Raw genomic sequence first — 27711 nt, 5'->3', positions numbered from 1 at the left:
GTGATCTTTCATCAGAGCTGGATTAAAATTGGTAGTTGAATCAATAGGTTAAATGCATACGTTTAATTAATGATAGTACATCCCTAGGGTAAGTATCTTTCATATTTGATTTATTTATCTAATCTTTATTTTCTTTATTTTGTATTATTTAGTTTAGTTTTATTTCATCCATCTTATTTATGTTTCCTAAATAATGTTAGAATTTTTATTAGGATTGTTTAGAGTAATTTTGATTATCAGTCTCTATGGATATGATACTCGACTGCTATATATGCTACAATTGCACTGTGTCAGTTGCAGTATTTTATTGCTAAGAAATTAGTGATCACCTAAATATTCTAAATTTGTCAAAGACACAGTCTCGCACAAGAATAAGTTCGGAGAATTTAAGACTGTCAACCTCAATGAAGAGTACAGTGCGATATTGCAAACAAATTTGCTTGTGAAGATTAAGGATCCAGGTAGTTTAACCATGGCTTGCATGATTGGAGGCCAGCACTTTGGGAAGGCACTTCGTGATTTGGGAGTGAGTATCAATCTTATGTCGTTATCCATTTTCCAGTGATTGGCCATTGGGGAGATGAAACCGACCTCGATTACGTTGTAAATGACAAATAGGCCGGTCACTTATCCACGAGGAATTGTGGAGGACGTGCTTGTGAAAGTTAGTGATTTCATCTTCCCAGCTGATTTTGTAGTGCTCGACTTTAAGGAAGACAAGAACATCCCATTGATTCTTGGGAGACTTTCTTGGCCACGGGGCCAGCTCTTATTGATGTGGCTAATGGAGAACTCGCCTTAACCGTGAATGATGAGAGCCACACCTACTCGATTTAACATGCTTTGAAATTTTATGATGAGAATGAAGCCGATAATCTGGAAGAGTGCAAGTTGATGTGTGTGATTAACTCCTACGACGCACTATTTTCTTGGAAGGGTCTTAGGGACCCTCTTGAGGCTTGCATATCTCAATCCCTTTTCTCCACTGATTTTAATTTTTTTCGAGAAGGTATTGTTCTTGGTCATAAAGTATCAGTTGCAGGTTTAGAGGTTAATCGGGCTAAGATTTTGGCCATAGAGAAGCTCTCATCACCTACCAATTGAGAAATTTGTTTGTAGTTTTTGGGGTCATGCCAGATTCTACCGTTGTTTCATCAAAGATTTTTCCACTGTGGTCAAGCCATTGAGTCAGCTGCTTGAGAAAGACAAAAAGTAGTTCTTCTCTAATGATGCCTATTTAGCAGCTTTTTAGATTTTGAAGAAAGCGTTGGTGAGCGCTCATATTCTGATTGTGTCAGACTGGATACAACCCTTTAAGTTGATGTGCGATGCCAGCGATATAGCTGTTGGAGCTACATTGGGGCAAAAAAGATAAAAGATTTTTTGAATAATCTATTATTTGATCGGAACGAAGTCAATTGTGTACACGGATCATGCAGCCATCTGTTATATCTTTAATAAGAATGATGCCAAGCTAAGACTAATTCAATGGATCCTATTGCTCCAAAATTTTGATATTAAGATTCAGGACCGTCGTAGATATGAGAATGTGGTAGCCGATCATTTTTCTCAATTGGAGAATCCGGTAGAAAGCGAAGAACATAGAATTATGTCAATGAGCTCCACTATGTCATGGTATGCAGATTATGTCAATTTTATTGCAGCCAAAGTTCACCCACCCAACGATGTGAGCCGCTATCGAGAGAAAAAGTTTTACCATGACGTAGAATTTTATATGTGGGAGAAGTCGTTTCTCTATAGACGATGCACTGATTTGGTGATTCGTTGTTGTGTGCCCGAGGAGAAATGGGGATCAATCTCACTCAATGTCATTCATCATCTAGTGGAGGCCATTTTGGATCCAATAAAAAAAGCCTTCAAAAGGCATGAGATGCCTTTGACTAGCGTTGGGTGGCATTACCAAAAGGTATGAAATGCCTTTGACTAGCATTGTGGAGGTTGAATTATTTGACGTATGGGGGATCAACTTCATGGGTCCGTTCCATTCATCTTATGGCAACCAATACATCCTTTTGGCCGTTGAGTATGTTTCGAGGTGTGTAGAGGTTGTTCCTGCTTAAACCAATGATTCCAAGGTGATGTTGAAGTTCCTACAAAAGCACATTTTATCTAGATATGGAGCACCTTGAGCTTTAGTTAGCGATGGGGGATCTCACTTTTGCAACAAGTTATTGGAGACCCTCTTGAAAATGAATGGTTTGAAGTATCGTGTCACCATAGCTTACCATTCTCAAGCTAATGAAAAAATCAAGCTGGCTAACCATGAGATCAAGCAAGTGCTGGAAAAGACTATTAAGGGCAGCCGCAAAGATTGGGCAATTCTTTTGGATGATGCCCTTTCGGCGTATCGCACAACATACAAAGCTCATCTAGGTATGTCTCTATATCAATTGGTGTTTGGAAAATCATGTCATTTGCCTATGTAAGTAGTCCACAAAGCTTATTGGGTTGTTAATGACTCAACCTAAACACCTCTAGATTGACTTGCAATAGGACAAGGACACTCTAGCAATGGTAAGTTAACCCAATGTCATCTTTCAAGGAAGATCTTAAAGAGCTCTTAATTGTATCACACAAAAGCAATAAAGGTTGGATTGAAAACTGTAAAATTAACTAACACTTGTAAATTAAACTTAAGAATTAACTAGGCAGAACTCAGAAACGTAAGCAGAAAGAAATTATTAAACCCTAGGCAGAATTAAACGATTAAAGTAAAAACGAGTTGAATTTAAACACTACGAGGCTGAGAATTTAAATAACTTAAATTAAAGGCTCCTAATCTAATTAACATAAACAAACTTGCATGATTGAAAGCGAAACATAATGCATGTAAAATAAAAGAATCAACGTAAATAAAATAAATATCGTAATCGTCTCGAGAAGTAAATCTGTTATTGGATTACAACTCTAAACGGAAAAGTAAAGCAAAACAGAATTAAAACCTAACTTAGAACAAAGCTCGGAAATCTTAAAAACTATGAAAACAAGAAAGCTGTAAAGTACTCGTAAATCTTAAGAACAAGAAAGCTGAAAAGTGTTTGACGCCTAAGGTAAGAAATTGACTTGAATTGAAAGCTGAAGAGTAAATGCCGGAGGCTGGGATGATCATGAGCGTGTGCAGTTATGCCCTTAAATAGATTGCCTTTCATCAACCCTAGCGACACTCAAAAAGGCCTTGCAAAACTGGGCCTAAAAGATAAACATCAAGGCAGCGTGCGCGCGCAGGAGAGTGCAAGGGATGAAGTGCTCGGCAAGTCTCTGCAGCGTTGGCGAAGGAATGCCAGCTCTGGAACAGTGTTGGCGTAGGTAGCTCTGGCGAGTTATGGCAGAGCTGGAAAGTCAGCTCTGGAACGATGCGCGTGATTGCCAGCGCTGGAACTCAGTTCTGTAGACTCTGGAATATTCAGAGCTGAAACAGTGTTGGCTCTGGCGAGTAAAGCCAGCTCTGGAGACATAGTTAGATCTAGATATGGTACGCTCTGGAAATGGTACGCTCTGGATAAGTTCAGCTCTGGAATTTGGTCAGCTCTGGATTAGTCAGAGCTCTGGCGAGTCTTGTGTGCTCTAGAGATAGAAGTTCAGCTCTGCATAAGGTCAGCTCTACAGAATTGACAGCGCTGCACACTTGTCAGTGCTGCTGACTTGTCAGCTCTGCACACCACTTTGAGCCCAAAAATGCACTTTTTGCTTCAAAATCTCCAACTGAGCATTCTTCCTCCTATTTATCTAAAACTCCTACAAAGCATCAAACAGAACCATAAACGCACCAAAATCCAGAATATTTAACTTATACTTAGCACAATCAAACCCCTAAAATACGAACAATTAGGCCTTAATCAACCCCCCCCCCTCTCCACACTTAGCCTTTTGCTTGTCCTCAAGCAAAATCAGTATGAATCTAAGGAATAGAGCGTTCCACGATGATTATTTCCATCCAAACATTCAACACACCAATTCAAAATTTTCCAATCAACACATATCTCTCAGATCATGCAAGTAACTTAAAGTTTACGAAGCAACACAGCAGTAATGCAAGTAATTCGATCAGACCCAATTCTCCGCTAGAAGTGAATTCCTTAATGTGATCGCCTTTATAATCAGTATCTCCATTTCACAACTTTTCCTTTTTCACACTTCGTGTGCTTAATCACTTAGATTTCGACAGTTGAGCCATAATTCATGAAATAAAATCATTTGGATGTAATCCAAAGTCTTCTCACGTGGTTTCCCATGCTCATAGTTAAACTAGCGGAGCAGAGACTCAGAGCTGTCATGTTCAGAGCTGGACCAGATTTTCAAAGCTGGCCAGATGTTCAGAATTCAAACATTTCACATATAAGGATACGATCGTAGGCAATCACAATGATAACACTCCTTCTAGCATCTACCGGAGAAATCACGTTTTACTTACTTACAACCGTGTTGCAACAAAACTCATAATTCTTTGCACAAACAAGAAACATATATCAAAAGCAAAACCAGAATAATCACCATTCAATCACAAACCCGAAATTCACATCAAAAACCATATCTTCCACAAATTCATAAAAATTAGCAATCATCCAAGGACAAGCTAAGAACAGAGAGACCAATCGCCCAATCAAAAGCACGCACAAAAGCACTCATCAAACAAGTCACCCCCCAACACTTAAAGTAAGCCATGTCCTCAAGGCAAAAGATAAAAAGAATTAGAAACACGTCCTTGATAATCGGCAATGAAAATGGAAGCACTGGGAGAGGCGGCGAAGGTTGAGAGTATGCAGCGTGGGATGTGGGGTTTGCGGCCTAAGGGCTTGAAGAACTCTGCGGGGGAAAAATCAGCGCTGGCGGCCCTCGGCGGCACTGGCGACCTTGTCAGCGCTGGCGGAAAAGTCAGCGCTAGCCGCCATAGTCAGCGCTGGCGAGTTTGGTAGCGCTGTCGAATTAACTCTGCGGCATAACAGCAGCACTGTAATTCCCATCATCTGCGACACAAACAACAACTACCAAAAAGATCAACCCAACAGGATAGGCATCAAAACAAGAAACACAAAAGAAAACAAAGAAACAACAGAACAAGAAGAAACGAAAAACAAACTAAGAAGAACAACATGGGTTGCCTCCCATGCAGCGCTAGTTTTAAAGTCGCCAGCTTGACTCAGAGAAACCCTTAACTGAAGTCATATTGAAGCTTCAGCTGCCTTAGTCCCTGTGAACACACATCCTTCTTGATTGCAGCTGCGGGTCCTCCTAATGAGCATACAGCGCTTATCGCATCAAAAGACTTCCTAACCACTCTTTTTTGGAAGCCAGAACGTAAAATCCCTTCATTCTTCTTTTCCTCAGGCAGTACACACTACAACCCTTTCACGACACCATCATTGCGTTGCAGCACGCCCAGAAATTCTTCCTTAACAGCTGCGTCCTCTTTCAAGTGAGTCGGTAATTCTTGCACTGCATTCACTTTGAGTGGCAGCTTGTCCAAAACCTGTTCTTCAAAGGCCACCTCATCTTGCAGGTTATGAAGAAACTCCTGCACTATTTCATCCTCATATGGCAGTTTGTCTTCCAGGCAAGTGCTCGCCAGAGCTGGATATTTCCACTTCTTCCTGCATATAATTATCAACCTCTTGCAGATTATCAGGAAATTCCTGTACAATACATTCCTCTTCCACAGGGTTAAATATCTCCACGTAAGAACATTCATGCAATAAAGAAGTATAAATAGCAGGCTTCTTATCAAAAACAGAGAACGTTACCGATCTACCTGACCTGGCCATACTCAAAGTTCCAGATCTCACATCAATGCGAGTCAGGGTAGTAGCCATAAAAGGCCGGCCAAGCAGAACAAGATGGCCGTTCTCTCCTCTAATGCCTTTCCCTGCATTAAGCACCACAAAATCTGCCAGCACTTTGATTCCTCTTACCGTAACTTCGACATCCTCCAAGAGTCCACGTGGGCTGCTAATAGAACCGTCAGCTAGCTGAAGTCTCATCTCAGTGCACTTCAGCTCATCATCCTTTCTGCCCAACTTCTGAAAAATATGAAACGGCATCAAATTGACTGCCGCACCCAAATCTAGCATGCCCGAGACTTCTCCAGCTCTACCCAAACTAATACAAAAAATGAAGCTGCCTGGATCTCCTTGCTTTGGTAGTGGTTGGGTTGGATCAATAATCACCGGTGGCAGAGGTGGGCTGGGACGTTGGATAGCTTTCGGTGGTCGATATGGCATAGTGGACTTGTGAAGTTTCAGCTCTGGCACCCTTATCAGCTCTGGCGTTCTTCTCAGCTCTGGAAATCTTCTCAGCTCTGGCGACCCTGTCTGCTCTGGTACTATTATCTGCTCTGGTACCCTAGTCTGCTCTAGAATACTTTTCAGCTCTGGCGGTGTTGTCTGCTCTGGTAGAGCAGTAATAGCTAGAGCTGATGAGCTTGCGAAGGCTGGCTGTGAAGTTTCTCGGGCTGCTGCTGCTGAATTTGGTTCCAAGTGCCGAAAAGTTGGCCAACAGTCGTTTCAAAGTGTCGGAAAGCATAGGTTCTTTAGCTGCTCCCGTGGGGTCCGGCAGGGTGATCCTTTATCTCCGGTTTTGTTTAGCTTGGCTGAGTAGGTTTTGAGCCGCCTTCTTTTGGATGCTGCGGATAGGGGTTTTATTGCTCGTATGCGGATGTCCCGATCCTTGCTTTTTCCTTCTCATCTTCTGTATGCCGATTATGTTCTTTTATTTTGTAAGGCTGACAGGCGCAGTTGCAGGATGATCGAGTCTATTCTCCAGATTTATGCTTCCATCTCTGGTCAGTTCTGCAATAAAGCCAAGTCCACAGTTTACTTTGGCAAAGGCGTCCCCCTTCAGTTGCGTCGCCAGCTTCAGAGGGATTTGGGCTTCTCCGCTGGTTCTCTGCCTTTTGTCTATTTGGGGGTCCCCGTCTTCGCTGGCCGTGCCTCCTCTGCCCGACTGGCTTGCATTCGGGATCGCATTATTGTCCACTTTCCTAGATGGCAGGGCATGCAGTTGTCTATGGCGGGCCGTATTTGTCTGGTCACCTCGGTCATTCAGAGCGCGGCAGTTTATAGCATGTTGAGTTACAAGTGGCTGGCTAAGCTGCTGCATGATTTAGACCGTGCCTGTCAGTCCTTTATTTGGACGGGCAGCACCACTTCCAAGCCAAAGTCTTCGGTGGCTTGGAATAGAGTCTGTACTCCTAAGGCCCAGGGTGGCTTGAATGTCAAGTCTTTTTCCCACATCAGTCAGAGCTTCATGCTTAGGTTGGGGTGGTTGTTGATCACTTCAAATTCCCTGGGTTTTCAGTTGTTCCGGCAACGTTATTTGGACTCTTGTTTGTGGCCTCGTTCTCCTTGGTTTTCTTCTACAATTTGGTTGGGCTCGCGGGATTCTATTTGTTCTTTGGTCAGCGACACGCATTGCTCTATTGGCTCTGGTTCTACTATTCTTTTTTGGATGGATAACTGGTTAAGCTACAGGCTGGTTGACAGAATTGGGATTCCGGCCGCGGATCATTAGCTTCTCATGCAGCCGATCTCAGACTATTATTTTGATGACACTTGGCACTTCACTCTGGACTTCTTGCAGGCTTTTCCGGACATTGTTGTTGACATTGTGTCTGTTCCTATCAGTTGTGGGGAGAATTGTCGGGCTTGGACTCATTCTCATTTTGGAGATGTCTCCTCCGCGCTTGCCATGGATCATGTTCGTCCAAGTTACCCATCTGTGGATTGGGGCAAATGGATTTGGGCGCCGTTTATTCCAGTACGCTGGTCTATTGTTACTTGGCGTGTTATTCTGGGTCGGCTCTGTCGCAGCCCGATTCCCAAACGCTAGTGATAGCGGGGTACGAGTATCGATACGACTAATATAAATGAATAACGAACAATAGATCTAAACTGAACATCGGGCGGAAGCTTACATCAAAACATACTAAGGCAAAGCATTATAACTCGGCTCAACGGTATATACGTCGACATCGTTATAACTTCTTGAATATTAGGAATTTCAAGAAGAAAAGCAAAGCAGGTACAACTTATTTTCCATAAGGAAGTATAATATCAAGAGTCTCACAGCAAAGGCGTAACAATTATATGTATGAAGACATATAACCGCGAGTATATTGCTTGATTAGAAAGGAATAAAACATTATCTCACTAAGGTTTTATTAACATCAGAAGGAAAGCAAAGTACATCGTCCTTAAGACTCTAACATCGAAGGAAAGTAGCAAAGAACTTCATCAATGAAACCATCCCCACCAGCACCAGTCCAATCTCGCTCCATTGCTTAGCCTGCACATTTAGAAATATATGCAGGGCGTGAGTAATAATACTCAGTGGGCAAACGCCGGAAAAACATCAAAGGCGCTCTTAGAGCTATATGTTTGAAGCTTGCCATATCATCACCAATACACAGAAATAAGTTATCATCAAAGAATCTGTGCATGCAGTTTTCATAATCATAACATCATAAAGAAACGATAGCGCTATCAAAGTATTCATCATGCATGTACCACATCTACAACTCATCATTATCGGTACTGAGAAGTAGGCCTCCCTCTCAAGTACCGTGACTGGCCGACCCGAAGACGGCTCACAGTCACCTCTGTGCACAAAATCCCGCTTGTGGCAGGACCGAATTCGTCTCATCAGTAGAGGGTAACATACAAGCTCAACATCAAAAATTGGCAAGCCAAACAGTTCTTAAACATCATTTATCTCAAATCATTTGATAAACTCATAAATATCATCATCAATCATTTTAGAAAGCTCATACGATAAATGTATACTCAAAATATTTCCCACATGTAGTCCTTCGCTTAAGCTCGGATAGGAATAGGTGACTTACTTCTTCGTCTCGCTCGGGTCTTCATAATTCATTAACATCATCACGAAGGTTCATGTGATAAAACAACCTTAGCTAGTACTCAATACTGAAATCCAACCTCATCTCAATAATAACTACTCACTCAACGTCTATTTAGCCAGTAAAACTAAATCCCTAGGCATACTCGACTTCTAAGGATTCCCACGTCTTACTCTCGATTTAACTCTCAACTCGGACCATACTCATAGCAGTCAAGCACATAGGTATGCATAATCACATAAGCACACAACTTCACATAACATCACAACAAACAAACATAAGTTTGACTAGGAGACCAGAGCAGAGAAATGCTCGGTGGTCAAGGTGGAAAAACTCAGCAGAGTGGAGCGGAGCAGCTCGGCAGAACAGCGGAAAAATACTCGCCAGGGCAGAGGAATCAACTTGCCAAGGCAGCAAAATCATGAACTCTCTGGCATAGCAGCAGAGAAATGCCAGAGGAATGGCGAACTCTCTGTCGCCAGAGGAATCAAATCATCAGAGGACTCGGACATCAGAGGAATCAGACCTCAGAGGAATCAGACATCAGAGGAATCGAACTCAGAGGAATCGAATTCAGAGGAATCGATCTCAGAGGAATCGAACTCAGAGGAATCGATCGTCAGCAGAGAAATGAACTCGCTGGCAGGGCAGCGGGGAAATGAATTCTCTGGCATGCCAGCGGGGAAACGATTTCTCTGGCATACCTGGGGAAACGATTTCTCGGTTCCAAGAAATCAAACGTCAGAAAATTCAAACATCAGAGGAAACAAAATGCCAGAGCGGAAAAATGACTTCTCGGCTGAGTAGAGCAAGACTCAAGACAGAACGATGCAGTCAAGAGCAACTCGAAAACTCATCAACTTTTCATTCTCAAAAATCAACAAACACTCTCAACATCAAAACTTATCATGCATCATCATAACTCACTCACGAACTCTACAAACTCTAAAATCATCAAAAACACGTAACACTTTTCATACGTTTTTACTGAACCTCAAAACATCATTCAAGACATAACTTACAGGTTTTTCCCAAAATCTTATATCAACTCAATTTAAAAAAAAAAAAACTCATATCTCAAGACTCAATTTTGCAAAACACATCTTATTCACCTCAAATCATCACATATAACACATTTCTCATCCCAATTTTAGAAAAGAACCAGAAAGATTTTTAAAAGGGCATGAACCCCAAATTTTCGAAAATGACGAAAAAGGTGGAGGGGGAGTTTCTCATACTTCAATCATCCTTCTATGCACATATATCACATAATAAAGTCTAGATCCAAAAGATTAAAACACTTACTCAAGCGGTTTCAATAAAAAGGAAAATCTTCTCTCTATTCTTCAAGCATCAAACTCCACTAATTTTCTTGTATCAAAAGCAGAAAGTGTTTAAGGACTAGATTTAGTGGAGGATTTCATCATAGTTATGTCTTTTGAAGCTCGAGCTTGGTCTCCAATGGAGGAGAGAAAGAATGGCGTGAGGGGGAGAGAAGAAGGTGAAGGGCCGAAAATGATGAGAATGACGGAAAGAGAGAGAAACTCTTTGGTTTTAACAAGATTCTTATTCCTTAAGATAAGAAGCATTAAATGCTCAAATAGTACCTTGTCTCCCCCTTAGCAGCAAGTCTCATCCGCCATTTATCCACATGTGGGAAAAGAGATTAAAATATTGGTGGTGAGTGTGGGAATGTGTGCGGTGGTAATTTAAATCATGTACTACCCCAATTACTCAAATACAGTGCACACGTATCAAATAAATCAAATAACGTCAACAAATAGCTCACAAGGCTATCACATTAAAACAGATCATCACTCGTCATTAATCTAATCGTCATTCTAGCTTAATCCTCTTTATAGTGACTCTCAATCACTACCTCGACTCTATCTCTCGTCTTTCATCTCATCTCAAAATTTAATCAACGTCTCCATCTCAACTCTAACATCATTCTCAATTCTATCAACATCTCTATTTTACTCATATCTCAAATCTCATCACTCTAATTCCATCATTGGTTTGTCCACCCATAACTCATAATCTCGCATCTCAGTATTCTCAATAGTGTTAAAACACTATCTCCCAACATAAGGAAAAGTACGGGGTGTTACAGGCTCCCTACGGCCAATTCTATGCATCGCTCTGGTTACATTGGTCCAGGTTGGTGTCCTATTTGTAGGAATGCGGGTGAGGATATCGGTCATCTGTTTTGGGAGTGTGCTATTGCTAGACATGTTTGGAGCTCCCTTTTCACTTGGTTCAGGGTGGATGGTTCGTCGATCTATGAGATTGGAAGTTTGATCATTTGGGCTATGAAAGTGCCTGCGAGCAAGCAGGTGGACAATCTCTGGCGGGTTGGTGTTATGTCTACCATTTGGAGCCTCTGGAATCTCTGAAACATAGCTATTTTCGATGAGGCTCCGGTTTCTGCTGTGGCTCTGGCAATTCAGGTCCAAGCCTTCATTTTAGAAGCCTCTCGTTTCAGTTTGGGTGATATGGCTAATTCTGTTGAGGAGCTGCTTATTCTTCATGGTCTTGGGGTGCCAGGTAGACCCCGTCGTCCTACTTCCTACATCTATGTGTTCTGTCTTCCTCCTCCTCATCTGTGGTGGAAGATTAACATTGATGGCTCGGTTCATGGCTCTCCTCCCCTTATTCATGCTGGAGGGGTTATTTGGGACTCCTCGTCTGTTTTGGGCTGCTTCCATTTCTCTGCTGGTCGTGGCTGGGCGTTTGAGGCGGAGCTTCTTGCCCTCATCATTGATTTGAAGCAGATTGTGGTGCAGGGTTGGGATTATGTGTGGATTGAGATGGACTGCACTTACATGGTCGATCTTTTCCGTTCCCGTTCTAACACGGTTCCTTGGAGGTTCTTCGGCCACTAGCGAAAGGTACTCTCTTCCATTGCTGATCTTCATATTATTATCACTCACATTTACAGGGAAGGGAATCGTGTTGCTGATTTCATGGCCTCTTCGGTGGTGGAGGAAGGTTTCTGGCCTTTTGCGTTTCCAGACAGCCTCCAGTTGGTGCGTGACAACTGGAGGCTCTTGCCATATTTTCGGTTTGTCACTTGAGGGTGTGGTGTTTTCTAGGGGAGTTTCTGTCCTCTTCTTTTTGTTTTCTGTTTGTTGTTTCTCGCTTTGGGGTGTCTCTTGGTTCTACCTGTCTTGGGTGATTGCCCCTTCTTCTCTGGTTTTTCGGGCCTCTTTCGCCCCTTTGGTTTCGTTTTGGTTCTCTTATGGCTCTGAGTTTGTGTCAGTCTTGGTGGTTGGTCTAGTCTCTCTTGTTCTATGGTTCTTGAGTGGTGTAAGGAGTTTAAGGTTTTGGTCGCAACATCTTGATATGCAATTCATGACGTGATTTGTCCGATTAATGTTAGCAGGAGTGTTATCATTGCAATAGGCTAAATATCTTTTCTCTGGTTTGTTTGGTTTGATTGAAATTTGAGCTTCTGGTCTCTGCTCATCTGGTGGTTGTCCTTATGAGCATGGGAAACCTCGCGGGAAGTCATTGGTTACCTCCATTTGCTTCATCCCGTGAAGATGGCCTTACAAAGCAAAGCTTTCGATCTTTTAAAAAAGAATGAGATTTGATTATAAAAGTAATTGCATTAGGAGATTCACTGCTAGCGGAGAATTGGGTCTGATCGGATTGATTTGTCTTATTTTCATGTTGCTTCTCAATGCCTTACTGCCCCGAAAGCGCTGCTTAGAGCAGCCCTGCCCCGGAAGCTGTCGCAGCCCGATTCCCGACACTAGTGATAGTGGGGTACGAGTATCGATACGACTATTTTTAAAAGAATAAATGATAAGAAGAATAGGTCGAACATTAAGCGGAAGCTCGCATCAAAGCATACTAAGGAAAATCATCATAAATGAACCCAAGGGTAATTTCGTCAATGTCGTTATAACTTTTTAATTATCAGGAATTTCAAGATCAAAAACAAAACGGGTATCGCTCATTTTTCGTAAGGAATCATAATATGCAGAGTATCGCAGCAAAAGGCGAATCGATTATATGTATGAAGACATATAACCGTGAGTACATTGCTTAACTTCAAAAGAAAAGTTAAAGTATATCAATTATCAAGACTTTATCGTCAAAATGGAAATACGATAAAGTAAATACATCCTTTAACAATTCCCCGCTAGCACCAGACCAATCTCGCTCCTCGCTTAGCCTGCACATTTAGAAATACATGCAGGGCGTGAGTATATAATACTCAGTGGGCAAACGCCGAAAAACAAGGAAAGTGCTCTTAGAGCTATAAGTTTGAAGCTTGCCACATCTCAGCAATACACAGAAATAAGTTAGTATTAAATGAATCTGTGTATGCAGTTTTCATAATCATGACATCATAAGTAAACGACTGCAGTCAAAGATCTTAACATGTATGTACCACATCTACAACTCATCATCATCAAAGGTACTGAGAAGTAGGCCTCCCTCTCAAGTACCGTGACCGGCCGACCCGAAGACGGCTCGCAGTCACCTCTGTGCACAAAATCCCGCTTGTGGCAGGACCCAATTCGTCTCGTCTCATCAGTAGAGGGTAACACACAAGCTCAACATCAAAAATTGGCAAGTCAAACAGTTCTCAAATATCATTTATCTCGAAACATTTGTTAAACTCATAACATCATTAAACAATTTTAGAAAGCTCGAACGATATACGTATACTCAAAATATTGCCCACCTGAAGACCTTACTCAAAAACTCCCGTCAAAGTGGAGTTACTTACTTCCTTGCTCTGCTCGTGTCTTCAGGGATCATCGTCATCATCGAAGGTTCATGTCATAAAATGAATCCCGATTAGAAACTCAACGACAAAAACTCATGCCTCAACTCATGCTCTATATTATATTCTATCTTCTTAACCAACTCTACATAAACTCTTCACTCATATCAAAACCTTAAGTCCAAGGATAGGTTTCAAGAAAATCATGAGTCTAAGTCTTGATTCATCTCTCATATAAGACTCGTCTAATCTCATTCAAACACTTAGGCAACACAATCACATAAGGCACATAAGAAAATACCATCAAACATCATCAAGACATGTTCTGTTTTTACACAGACTCGACTTCAAACTTTAACACGTTCTGACTCCGACATCCCCTGGACTCCAGACTCATACCAAAAGAAAGGTATTTGAGTCTAGTTTCATTTAAAAAAAGTAGAGTCAGAAACTCCAAGTGGTTTGGGAGATATGGCGTTTTTACCAAGGTCTACCATATTCGGCAGTTTTGAGCAATCGGAAACATTGATTTTTTTAAAATAGTAAACGTTGTCAAACTGAGCTCAAATTTGGTGGATATCTAGCCCATACAGTAAGGTTGATACCATAAAAATTTGGAAAGCTAGATCACACAGGAAGTCACTGAAATGAATGACTTTGTCCCCTGTTCTCTGAAATTCCCGGCAGAAAGGTGCAGATTTGGTTTTGCATTTTATAAAAATAGTAAATCAAGTCCAAATGACTTGAAATTTTACCGGTATGCTCAACACTCATGTAGGAACGTGCTGTAAAATTTTCAAAGCCATTAGACATCGACAACCCGTCGATCACAGTAGGTCAGTAGCCTACGAAAAATCACCAAAAATCATCTCAAACTCTTAAATGCTCAATTCAACATTTAAACAAAGCAAAACACATCAAAGCTCATTTTAAGCTCTTAAAGCACTTAAAAACATTCAAATACATCAAAATACTCGTAATACTCAATCTCGACTCTTTTCTTTCATCATCCACTCAAATCTCATAGAAAACACTTCAACGAACATGTCTAACAAATTCCTTTTCAATTTCATGCTCAAAATTTCTCAAATCTCAAAATGACCTCATACTTCATATAACTCATTTTTCACATATATTTCCCTTTTTATCATGTAAACTAACTCTAGTGAAAAACTCATATATCAACATAAAACTCACATTAAAACATGACAAATTTCACATAATGGTCATAGATCAAAATAGACCACATATTATCAAGCATCAAACTCACATCATATAAAACTCAAAACTCATACAAACTAAATTAAACCAAAATTTTATTTAGCCTACCTTAGACTTAATCAAAAATACCAAAAACACTACTATCATGCTTAAAGACATATATCTCAAGCAAAATCATTTAAATAACACATAGACTAAAAAGTCCTAATTTTTACTAAACTAACTCTTTGAAATTTTTACAACCACATACTAAACTTTAATCCATTCATATATCTTTCATTTTTTTACCAATTAATCTCACATCAAAACCATCAATTCACCAATAAGGGCATATATACACATATCCCTAATTTTTGTAAACTAACTCACATCAAAAACTCCAATTGACATCATATAATCAAATTAATCCATCAACCATCATCATATACATCTCATAGACTCATTTACATCATCAATTCATCAATTAACTCTTTGACTCAAAAGTTCCCCTTTTTGGGTAAACTAACTTCCATCAAAGTTTCACATCTCATGACACATATTTCTCAACATATATCAAACATCAATACACATCACATAACTCTCATTTTTCACCCCAAATCAAGAAAAGAAAAAGAAAAATTTTTGAAGGGGGTGAAGACCCATTTTTCGAAAATTAAGGAAAATAGGGAGGGGTGATTTCTTGCTCCAATCCTTCAAATAAACTCACATATAAACTCATACAAATTATATCTATGAAAATGGAGATCACTTACCCAAGTTTTCACCAATTATCCAAATTTTCTCTCACTATTCTTGAAACCAATCTTCAAGGATTCTCTTGAATTTAAGTTGATAAGATGTGTTTATGGAGGATTTAAGTAGTGATTTATGTGTTTGGCATACTTGGGTGAAGCTTCGAAGGTTTCATCAATGGCTAACAATGGAGGAAAGTAGAGAGATGAAGGGGAGAGAGAGTGATCGAAAATGGGGTGGAGAAGAGAGAGGAAACTTTTGCAAGATTGTATTTGATTTGGATGATCTTGTGTATCTTTAAAGAGATTTGTAAATCTTAGGGAATATTTAGTAATTAATGGATGATCTCTCTCTCACTCTAATCTCTCTCTAATCTCTACACTCTCCATCTCATACTCTCAATTCTCTACTCTCTCAATTCCATACTTAGTCATTTAAGGCATATAACATATGGTATGGGAAATTAAAATAAAGTGTGAGAAAGGTGATCAAATTAAAATCACAAAGATTATGGAAGAGTCACTCATTAATAAAATACCACAGTAAAATTATTCATGTGACCAAAATAATGATCATAGCACTATTATTAGTGCACTCACTCAATTATAATATTCCTCTTCGTAGGAAAAATAATTAAAAAAAAATATTATGCCCGGAAAAATTTTCATAAACCGGCGTCATTCGATTTCTCGATAAAAATAACCCATACTTGCTTTGGAAACTTAATCAAAATTCCAAATGCTAAGGTCTCGAATAAAAATCATAATAACTCGGTCACAGTGACACATATCACGAAAATCACATAATCGATTAGTCACGTAATTTCACATAATGTCACATCAAAGCAGTCGGCAAAGCAAACAGACTAGACATCTCTCGGACCGACTCTTTTCATCAAGGTTCTCACTCTTTCTTCCTCGACTCTAGGTCAGACTCATTATACCTATTCTCTTTAATAGGTCAGTCAAACTCTGATAACTCAGTATCTGTTAAATTTATTCCCGGTAATCGGAAATAAAATCTCAACTCAATTCAATCAGCATCTCTATCTCAGCTCATTTCTCGAATCTCATCATTCTAACTCTATCATCGGTTTAGTCACTCGTATCTCTATTTAAAAGACAATCTGTCTTATCTACTCATAAAAAAAAATAGTCTCGTATTTCGACATCTCAGTACTCTTATTAGTGTTAAGACACTATCTCACAACATGAGGAAAAGTACGGGGTGCTACATCCCACCCCCCTTAAAAAAATTTCGTCCCGAAATTTGAGTTATTCCTCTTTAGGAAAAAGCTCTGGGTACTTCTCTTTCATCTTCTCTTCAGTTCTCATGTTGATTTTTCTTGACTGTGATGTCTCCATTGGATTTCCACCAAAGGAATCGATTCGTCCCTCAATTATTGGATCTTCCAGTCCTGCATAGCATCAGGTTTATCTCTTCGTAGCTCAAAACTGGTTCCAGGGACACTTCTTCTTGATAGATGACGTGTTTTGGATCAAACACGTACTTTCTCAATTGAGAAACATGGAAAACGTCATAGACGTTCGCGAAGCTTAGAGGCAACGCTAGTTCATAGGCTACATGGCCTATTTACTCTAATACATATCATAAGGTCCTATATATATCTCGGTTTGAGTTCTTCGTTAACTCGAAAATGACATGCTCCCCGGGATAGGGAAAAACTCACACAAACATCATTTCTAACGTTGAAAGAATCTATCAGTGATTACTCAACTGTTTGATTTTCTTTTCTCGATTTTGCTAATCGATTGCCATAATTCATGGCTAAGTGGTCTCACTTCTATTGTGGAAGTCTTTAATAGGTATAATTGTATAAGGTTGCCAAAGTGGCGCCTTCATGTGTTAACACGTCAAACATCTTTCTACGGAAGATGCCCTCTCTCGCTTCTTATTCTCCTATCAAAGCGTCGTTTCAGTTTTGGCACATTTTTATACTTTTCGCATGTGCGGTGTAAGGGGTATCATGAGCTTCTCTCGAAATTTCGTTTCTCAGCTCTTCTGTATCAGGCACACACAGTCGCTCTCTTAAAACTAAAATGGCATTATCTGTTGCCTCTTGATAATTCTCTATTTTCTCGATTCGAATCTTCATTCGCAATCTTTCCATCTTCTCATCCTCTCTCTGAGCTGTGACTATTCTCGATCGTAAGTCAGGTGTCATGCTCAGTGCAGAAATTATTATTTCTGTCGTTGGTGGTGGTATCTCTACCTCCTAATTCATCTTCTCGAATTCCTTGATTGGGTTCACTTCTCGTGTAAGGAGAAATCCTAACTCTCCCTGATTCTTTCTGCTCAATGCGTCGGTTACAACGTTAGCTTTTCCAGGGTGATAATTTATTCCACAATCGTAGTCCTTCATCAACTCTAGCCATCTTCTTCGTCGTATGTTCAGATCTTTTTGCTCAAAGAAATATTTGAGACTCTCATGATCGGTGTATATCTCACACCGTACTCCGTAGAGATGGTGTCTCCAGATCTTCAAAGCATGCACTACGGCTGCTAATTCTAAATCATGCGTTGGATAAATCACTTCATGCGGTCTCAGTTGTCGTGAAGCATACGCTATAACTTTTCACTCTTGTATCAGTGCACATCTTGGACCATTTTTCGATGCATCAGTATAAACTGCATACTCTTGATCCGCTTTTGGAATAGCTAACACTGGTGCAATAATAAGCCTTTTCTTCAGTTTTTGAAAACTCCACTCGCCTTCGTCCGTCCAAACGAACTTGACTTCTTTCTTTAGCGGTGCGTCAATGGCTTAGCGATTTTCGAAAAGCCGCTAATAAAACGTCGATAGTATCCTGCTAATCCCAGAAAACTGCGAATCTCGTGCGGTGTGGTTGGCGATCTCCGCTCCTGTACCGCTTGGACTTTCGCTGGGTCCATTTCGATTCCTCTCGCAGAAACAATATGGGCGAGAAAATTGATTTCCTCGAGCCCAAAACTCGCATTTGCTAACTTCGCATAAAGCTTTTCAGCTTGTAATCTTTCCAACATGATCCTCAAACGTTCTTCGTGTTCTCGTTTACTCTTCGAGTAAATCACGATATCGTCTATAAAGACTAACACGAACTTGTCTAAGTATTCGCGGAAACGCGATTTATGAGATCCATGAATATTGCCGGAGCATTCGTCAAATCGAAAGGAATTACTATAAACTCATAGTGTCCGTATCTTGTACGAAATGCCGTCCTCGGAATATCTTCCGATCGTATCTTTAGCTGATGGTATCCCGTTCTCAAGTCAATTTTTGAAAAAGTGCTCGCTCCATGTAGTCGATCAAACAGATCATCGATCCAGGGTAACGGATACTTATTCTTTAACGTCACTTTGTTCAACTCTCAACAGTCGATACACAACCTCAAGCTTCCATTCTTCTTTTAACAAAAAGAACTGGTGCTCTCCACGGAAAAATACTGGGTCGAAAGAAACCCATATCTAGAAGTTCTGGTAGTTGCAGCTTTAACTCTTGCAACTCTGTGGGGGTCATTCTGTACGGCGCTTTCAACGTCGATGCTGCGCCGGGTTTCTAAATCGATCGTAAACTCAAACTATCGATCTGGGGTAATCCCGGTAAAGTTTCAGGAAAAACGTCTGTATACTCTCGCACCTCTGGTACGTCGTCAACGTTTGCCTTGAATTCATCTCTCTGGTTCAAATATATAACGTACGCGGTTGTATCTTTTCTTTGCAAGAGATTTCTTGCTTGCAGTGCCGAGATGGTCGGCGTCTTCTTCCATTTTCTCTCAATCTCAGAGAAGGAAGTAGGTTCTTGGCCAAATGGCTGAAAAGACATCCGTCTCTCCTTACATTGTATCCTTGCATGGTTTTTCTATTACCAATCCGTTCCCACAAATTATATCCAAGTGCCACATAGGCATCAATCTTAGGCTTCTAGCCTCAAGCTTAATCGATTTTAACTCGAATTTTAAATTAGGGCATACGGATGAAACCGTAGTAATTCTGCCTATGATGTGGCTACTCTTTAGAGGTTGTGGAACAAGCTCTATGTTCAGTGTCGAACAAACATACTATGGGCACATCTTTCAACTCGCCTATATCTAACGAATTTCCTCTATTCTTGTCCGGTGCTTCCTACTCAAGCGCGAACAGTTTCTGGCGATGCGGTTGATACGCCCACGACGATGCAGTCGATTCGCCTGCGGGGCTGGTAGTTGCCTTCCTGACTGACGCGGTCGATAGGCTGGCTGTTGTCGCTGTGGTGGAAATAGCGGTAGATTCCCTCCATTGCTTTGAGTTGCGGTCGAAACTGAATCGGTCGTCTTTCGCTTCCACTTTGCTGACGATTCGGACACTGGTTCGAGTAGTGCCCGATCCTTCCGCAGGTATAATTGCTATTCTTTCTCATCTTACATTCTCTCAGATGTAATTTATTTTTCTTCGACAAGGCGATAACCCTCGCGGTCCTTGAAAGTTTACTGCTTCTGGGGCAGTTGGGCCAACATAAGGCTGTTTGTCTCAGTTCTGATATTGTGGTGGCGCATTCTGACTCTGCCACGACTTTTTTGGGATCTTGACTTCGGTCGTCCCAATTTCTCTTTTCTTCTTGCCCGCATCCAGGAAAGGATGGATTGCACGTCTGAGTGCTCTAACTCGTTCGGGTGCTGAAGCTCAAATCACGTTCTCTGGCTGCATTGCCAGTTCTATATCAAATGCTCTATTTAATGCTTCAGTACACATAACCGCATTCTGACTCGTTAAATCGTCTCGTACTTCTTGTCTCAAGCCTGATCGAACATCTTCTCGTTCAACTCTTCTCGACAAGTGGCATACCGAACCAAGTCGCGAAACTGACGTTCGTATTCAGCTACGGTTTTATTGCCTTATCTCATATTGTCAACTCTATTTCTTTCTTCGATCGGTTTTTCTTTCTCGGTAAAAGTCTAAGGGGACATATATCAACCTTAGAACTAATTCTCATAACTCACGAATCATAAGACTCTTACTCAACATCATACTATTTTCTCAATTCTCATAACTCATTGTCAAAGACATATTTCATGTCTATCAATGCAACATCAGCTCAAAACGCTACTCAAGCATAGAGACTCTCTGGTCATCGTCTTATAGACATATATATAAGGAAATTTTCTCTTTCGAGAGCTCTTACTAATTGCGGGGCATAACGTAAATAAAACATCCCCTATTATTACGACGATGCTACTTCTATACTAGTCATCATCCCAGTCTGCTATCGTCGAAAACGTTATCTGCTCTAATCTATAATCTCGATCTCCTTGTATCTGCTGTTGCCTATTCTGGCTTAGCATCACTTCTTCTCATCCTCGAATTGGTTAGCTTTCTACATACTTGGCTAATAGAAGAAAATCCATAATCGAAAAGTTGTGCTCGTCCCGTAATAATATATTCTACGACTGCTGCCATAACTCGTGTTTTCTTCCAAACACTCTTCTTATTATACCATCCTAGTTACCTAGACATTCCTAGCTCTTGTCGGATGTGGTAGGGAATAGGATGTGATGAATAAAATGTCTGATCTTGAACAAGACGAGCTCAAGTAATGGAATAATTCCATAATAGCTAGTGCTATTTCAAGGATAATGAAGAAGTTAAAATCAAGGTAAGATCAAAAGCTAGAACAGAATCTAGAATGAAACTGAGATACGATATGATAGGAATAAATCAATACTGGAGGTAGAAACAATCCACTAAGTGGAAAATGAATATATTGTCCACTGTTAAAGCAAGGGGTAAAAATTTCCAACACAAACGGGTCAGGCTCAAATACAGTGGATCCGAAAAAATTTTCTCAATAGTAAATAGTTCTTCTCATGTGAGAGTTCAAATGGATGCAGAAAAAATTTAAATACGACCAAGCGGGATAGGGACTCAATAAGTCTACCCTCATGACTACTCTAGCGATAATACGCGCGGTCCCGGTGAAAGTACCTCTATTGCGAAGTACAATTGGTCAATAGTATTATGCATCCCATGAGGTCTCCATACTACATTCGTCCTATTAAGGTCGTGTCTATAAATCGTGATGAAAACTCTAACTCTCGTCGTATTATCTCAACGGTTGGTTTCTCTGCTCCTCTTCTTCATCTTCTTCTCGGTTTATGTTCCTTCGGTTCCCTCTTCTTCTCGGAGGTATACTATAAAGGAAAAAGAGTTATATAACTATCGACTTCTAAACTAACCGTTCGTCATTACAAAATACAAATCCTCGTTTTTCTTACTTCACTTCTATATCTCATTTGTGATCTCAAAGTTCTCAAAATTCTCGTCTACTCTATTTCTCGTCTATCATCGTTCGTAATTCTCATCAATCTCTATTTCTCATTTATCATCATTCTCAAAGCTCTGATAAAGATAGTGAAACTCACTAATCATCTACATCTCTGTATATATATATATGGAAAATTGCCTCTCTCTCGAGGTCTTTTACAAAAGTAGGATCCTAAGTACAAAGGTCCTAACACTAAAATGATGCTTTAACTATACAAGCATCATAGGTACTAAGCATCTATAGATCTATGCTATGTACACATACACACTATATTATGCCTCTCTACCTATATATATACATATACGTATATATCAACTATGCATCTATACATATGTACGCGTCTACTAGATACACGTGATCGCTAGTCGTCGTCTCCTGAAATCCTGCTCGTCGCATCGTCAACCTCCATATCCTCACTCGACTCCGTCTCCTCACTCGGCTCCGACTCCTGACCCTCGTACTCGTCGATCAGTCGGTAGACGCTATCGTCGCTCGGCTCATCCTCGACGTCGGTGTCCATCATCGGACCATAAACCGGCACCTCGGGAACAGGTACCCATGTCTCGATTCCGTTGGCAGCGATATGACGCTGTAATGGCTGGGTCCGTCCGTGGCCGACCGTCATCTCTGGAGTTTCCTCATCCGGGTCCTCCTCATCACTGTTCAGGTGTACTGGCCGAGACCTTCCCTCCTGGGCGTCTCGGGACGGTGAAAATAAAATCGAGTGTATATACGTCTGAAAAGCCAAAGTGCCCGGCTCAGGCAACGGGGCAACCCTCGAATAAGGATAAAAGGGCACATACTGTATCTGAGGCTCAACAGAAACAATCGGCTATGCCGACTCAACAGGTGGCAATGGCAAAGGTGCCGTTGCCAGTGTCAAATCCCAAGGCGGTAACTCAGCGCTGGGAAAAGGAATAAGGGATAGAAACGCAAACGGGTCATGCTCTACCACTGGAGAGTACGCCTCGAAGACCATCGGCTCTGAAACATCCAGCTCAAAAGAAACTGGAATCGGATCAGCTGGGGGTAGAGGGCAATCGAAAACGGCTCCTCGGGAAGTGGGGGCACAACAAGTAGCTCCCTTCCCTGGGCTGGTCCCTCTAACTGTCCATACGGCGGTGGAGGTGGCTCGTCAAAAGCAAAATATCGGTGGCTCAACGTCGCGATGAAACCACGAAAATCGGCGCTCACTAACCGCCCAAACTCAGTCCTCCTGATATACTGTGGCACCAGCGAAGCCGCCCAGTCTTGCCATCCGAGTGGCAGCTGTGGAATCAGGTGAGTAATAGCCTCAGCCTCGTCTATCCCATGTGGGCACTAGCCTCCAACCAGCGTCGGTGGTAGTACGCTAGAAACTCCCCAAGAGTATCGCCCTCTCGCAGTCCAGTAGTCCTGAACCATCGGCGCATCGCCTCGCTGTATCGTCTCTGTATCGATGCCTCCTCTCGACTTTATCCTCGTTTGGTACGGTAGGGCATCAGCTATACTAGCCTCAACATCTCTCCTCGTATTCCACATCAACTGCCTCGTACCAGAATTCATCATCTCACACAATTTCGTCATTAAAACAATACATAACTCATTAGTGAATCAAACTCAGCTCTCAACAAGAAAGCAACAAGAAACAACATCAACCTCTTACCTCGTTAAGCTGGAGGAGATGGGGTGCTGGGGTTTCGTTTCAAACTGACTCTCTCAAATTAGCCTAAGAATTTTCTCAAATTAGACTAGTACTCAATTTAAAAAGATATCAGTAGTCAAAGGTTCAACTCAGTCAAGCAATAGACTCAGAGCAGATGACCTGCTCTGATACCACCCTGTCGCAGCCCGATTCCCGACACTAGTGATAGTGGGGTACGAGTATCGATACGACTATTTTTAAAAGAATAAATGATAAGAAGAATAGGTCGAACATTAAGCGGAAGCTCGCATCAAAGCATACTAAGGAAAATCATCATAAATGAACCCAAGGGTAATTTCGTCAATGTCGTTATAACTTTTTAATTATCAGGAATTTCAAGATCAAAAACAAAACGGGTATCGCTCATTTTTCGTAAGGAATCATAATATGCAGAGTATCGCAGCAAAAGGCGAATCGATTATATGTATGAAGACATATAACCGTGAGTACATTGCTTAACTTCAAAAGAAAAGTTAAAGTATATCAATTATCAAGACTTTATCGTCAAAATGGAAATACGATAAAGTAAATACATCCTTTAACAATTCCCCGCTAGCACCAGACCAATCTCGCTCCTCGCTTAGCCTGCACATTTAGAAATACATGCAGGGCGTGAGTATATAATACTCAGTGGGCAAACGCCGAAAAACAAGGAAAGTGCTCTTAGAGCTATAAGTTTGAAGCTTGCCACATCTCAGCAATACACAGAAATAAGTTAGTATTAAATGAATCTGTGTATGCAGTTTTCATAATCATGACATCATAAGTAAACGACTGCAGTCAAAGATCTTAACATGTATGTACCACATCTACAACTCATCATCATCAAAGGTACTGAGAAGTAGGCCTCCCTCTCAAGTACCGTGACCGGCCGACCCGAAGACGGCTCGCAGTCACCTCTGTGCACAAAATCCCGCTTGTGGCAGGACCCAATTCGTCTCGTCTCATCAGTAGAGGGTAACACACAAGCTCAACATCAAAAATTGGCAAGTCAAACAGTTCTCAAATATCATTTATCTCGAAACATTTGTTAAACTCATAACATCATTAAACAATTTTAGAAAGCTCGAACGATATACGTATACTCAAAATATTGCCCACCTGAAGACCTTACTCAAAAACTCCCGTCAAAGTGGAGTTACTTACTTCCTTGCTCTGCTCGTGTCTTCAGGGATCATCGTCATCATCGAAGGTTCATGTCATAAAATGAATCCCGATTAGAAACTCAACGACAAAAACTCATGCCTCAACTCATGCTCTATATTATATTCTATCTTCTTAACCAACTCTACATAAACTCTTCACTCATATCAAAACCTTAAGTCCAAGGATAGGTTTCAAGAAAATCATGAGTCTAAGTCTTGATTCATCTCTCATATAAGACTCGTCTAATCTCATTCAAACACTTAGGCAACACAATCACATAAGGCACATAAGAAAATACCATCAAACATCATCAAGACATGTTCTGTTTTTACACAGACTCGACTTCAAACTTTAACACGTTCTGACTCCGACATCCCCTGGACTCCAGACTCATACCAAAAGAAAGGTATTTGAGTCTAGTTTCATTTAAAAAAAAGTAGAGTCAGAAACTCCAAGTGGTTTGGGAGATATGGCGTTTTTACCAAGGTCTACCATATTCGGCAGTTTTGAGCAATCGGAAACATTGATTTTTTTAAAATAGTAAACGTTGTCAAACTGAGCTCAAATTTGGTGGATATCTAGCCCATACAGTAAGGTTGATACCATAAAAATTTGGAAAGCTAGATCACACAGGAAGTCACTGAAATGAATGACTTTGTCCCCTGTTCTCTGAAATTCCCGGCAGAAAGGTGCAGATTTGGTTTTGCATTTTATAAAAATAGTAAATCAAGTCCAAATGACTTGAAATTTTACCGGTATGCTCAACACTCATGTAGGAACGTGCTGTAAAATTTTCAAAGCCATTAGACATCGACAACCCGTCGATCACAGTAGGTCAGTAGCCTACGAAAAATCACCAAAAATCATCTCAAACTCTTAAATGCTCAATTCAACATTTAAACAAAGCAAAACACATCAAAGCTCATTTTAAGCTCTTAAAGCACTTAAAAACATTCAAATACATCAAAATACTCGTAATACTCAATCTCGACTCTTTTCTTTCATCATCCACTCAAATCTCATAGAAAACACTTCAACGAACATGTCTAACAAATTCCTTTTCAATTTCATGCTCAAAATTTCTCAAATCTCAAAATGACCTCATACTTCATATAACTCATTTTTCACATATATTTCCCTTTTTATCATGTAAACTAACTCTAGTGAAAAACTCATATATCAACATAAAACTCACATTAAAACATGACAAATTTCACATAATGGTCATAGATCAAAATAGACCACATATTATCAAGCATCAAACTCACATCATATAAAACTCAAAACTCATACAAACTAAATTAAACCAAAATTTTATTTAGCCTACCTTAGACTTAATCAAAAATACCAAAAACACTACTATCATGCTTAAAGACATATATCTCAAGCAAAATCATTTAAATAACACATAGACTAAAAAGTCCTAATTTTTACTAAACTAACTCTTTGAAATTTTTACAACCACATACTAAACTTTAATCCATTCATATATCTTTCATTTTTTTACCAATTAATCTCACATCAAAACCATCAATTCACCAATAAGGGCATATATACACATATCCCTAATTTTTGTAAACTAACTCACATCAAAAACTCCAATTGACATCATATAATCAAATTAATCCATCAACCATCATCATATACATCTCATAGACTCATTTACATCATCAATTCATCAATTAACTCTTTGACTCAAAAGTTCCCCTTTTTGGGTAAACTAACTTCCATCAAAGTTTCACATCTCATGACACATATTTCTCAACATATATCAAACATCAATACACATCACATAACTCTCATTTTTCACCCCAAATCAAGAAAAGAAAAAGAAAAATTTTTGAAGGGGGTGAAGACCCATTTTTCGAAAATTAAGGAAAATAGGGAGGGGTGATTTCTTGCTCCAATCCTTCAAATAAACTCACATATAAACTCATACAAATTATATCTATGAAAATGGAGATCACTTACCCAAGTTTTCACCAATTATCCAAATTTTCTCTCACTATTCTTGAAACCAATCTTCAAGGATTCTCTTGAATTTAAGTTGATAAGATGTGTTTATGGAGGATTTAAGTAGTGATTTATGTGTTTGGCATACTTGGGTGAAGCTTCGAAGGTTTCATCAATGGCTAACAATGGAGGAAAGTAGAGAGATGAAGGGGAGAGAGAGTGATCGAAAATGGGGTGGAGAAGAGAGAGGAAACTTTTGCAAGATTGTATTTGATTTGGATGATCTTGTGTATCTTTAAAGAGATTTGTAAATCTTAGGGAATATTTAGTAATTAATGGATGATCTCTCTCTCACTCTAATCTCTCTCTAATCTCTACACTCTCCATCTCATACTCTCAATTCTCTACTCTCTCAATTCCATACTTAGTCATTTAAGGCATATAACATATGGTATGGGAAATTAAAATAAAGTGTGAGAAAGGTGATCAAATTAAAATCACAAAGATTATGGAAGAGTCACTCATTAATAAAATACCACAGTAAAATTATTCATGTGACCAAAATAATGATCATAGCACTATTATTAGTGCACTCACTCAATTATAATATTCCTCTTCGTAGGAAAAATAATTAAAAAAAAATATTATGCCCGGAAAAATTTTCATAAACCGGCGTCATTCGATTTCTCGATAAAAATAACCCATACTTGCTTTGGAAACTTAATCAAAATTCCAAATGCTAAGGTCTCGAATAAAAATCATAATAACTCGGTCACAGTGACACATATCACGAAAATCACATAATCGATTAGTCACGTAATTTCACATAATGTCACATCAAAGCAGTCGGCAAAGCAAACAGACTAGACATCTCTCGGACCGACTCTTTTCATCAAGGTTCTCACTCTTTCTTCCTCGACTCTAGGTCAGACTCATTATACCTATTCTCTTTAATAGGTCAGTCAAACTCTGATAACTCAGTATCTGTTAAATTTATTCCCGGTAATCGGAAATAAAATCTCAACTCAATTCAATCAGCATCTCTATCTCAGCTCATTTCTCGA

General features: G+C 40.1%; 2 long non-coding RNA genes across 2 annotated transcripts; both read right to left on the bottom strand.

Annotated features, from left to right (window-relative positions):
* Positions 1-12811: 12811 nt before the first annotated feature.
* Positions 12812-15793, bottom strand: LOC131013946 (uncharacterized). Its single transcript, XR_009097916.1, has 3 exons — positions 15587-15793; positions 13572-13635; positions 12812-13055 (listed from the first exon to the last, which is right to left on the bottom strand). It is a non-coding gene; the product is annotated as an uncharacterized LOC131013946 (long non-coding RNA).
* Positions 15794-23889: 8096 nt separating this feature from the next.
* Positions 23890-26872, bottom strand: LOC131013945 (uncharacterized). The gene is made up of 3 exons (XR_009097915.1): positions 26666-26872; positions 24650-24713; positions 23890-24133 (listed from the first exon to the last, which is right to left on the bottom strand). It is a non-coding gene; the product is annotated as an uncharacterized LOC131013945 (long non-coding RNA).
* Between the last annotated feature and the right edge of the window lie 839 nt (positions 26873-27711).

Source organism: Salvia miltiorrhiza, chromosome 3 (assembly GCF_028751815.1).
Source record: "Salvia miltiorrhiza cultivar Shanhuang (shh) chromosome 3, IMPLAD_Smil_shh, whole genome shotgun sequence".
Taxonomy (NCBI): Eukaryota; Viridiplantae; Streptophyta; class Magnoliopsida; order Lamiales; family Lamiaceae; genus Salvia; species Salvia miltiorrhiza.
This window is presented reverse-complemented; position numbering and strand designations above follow the sequence as displayed.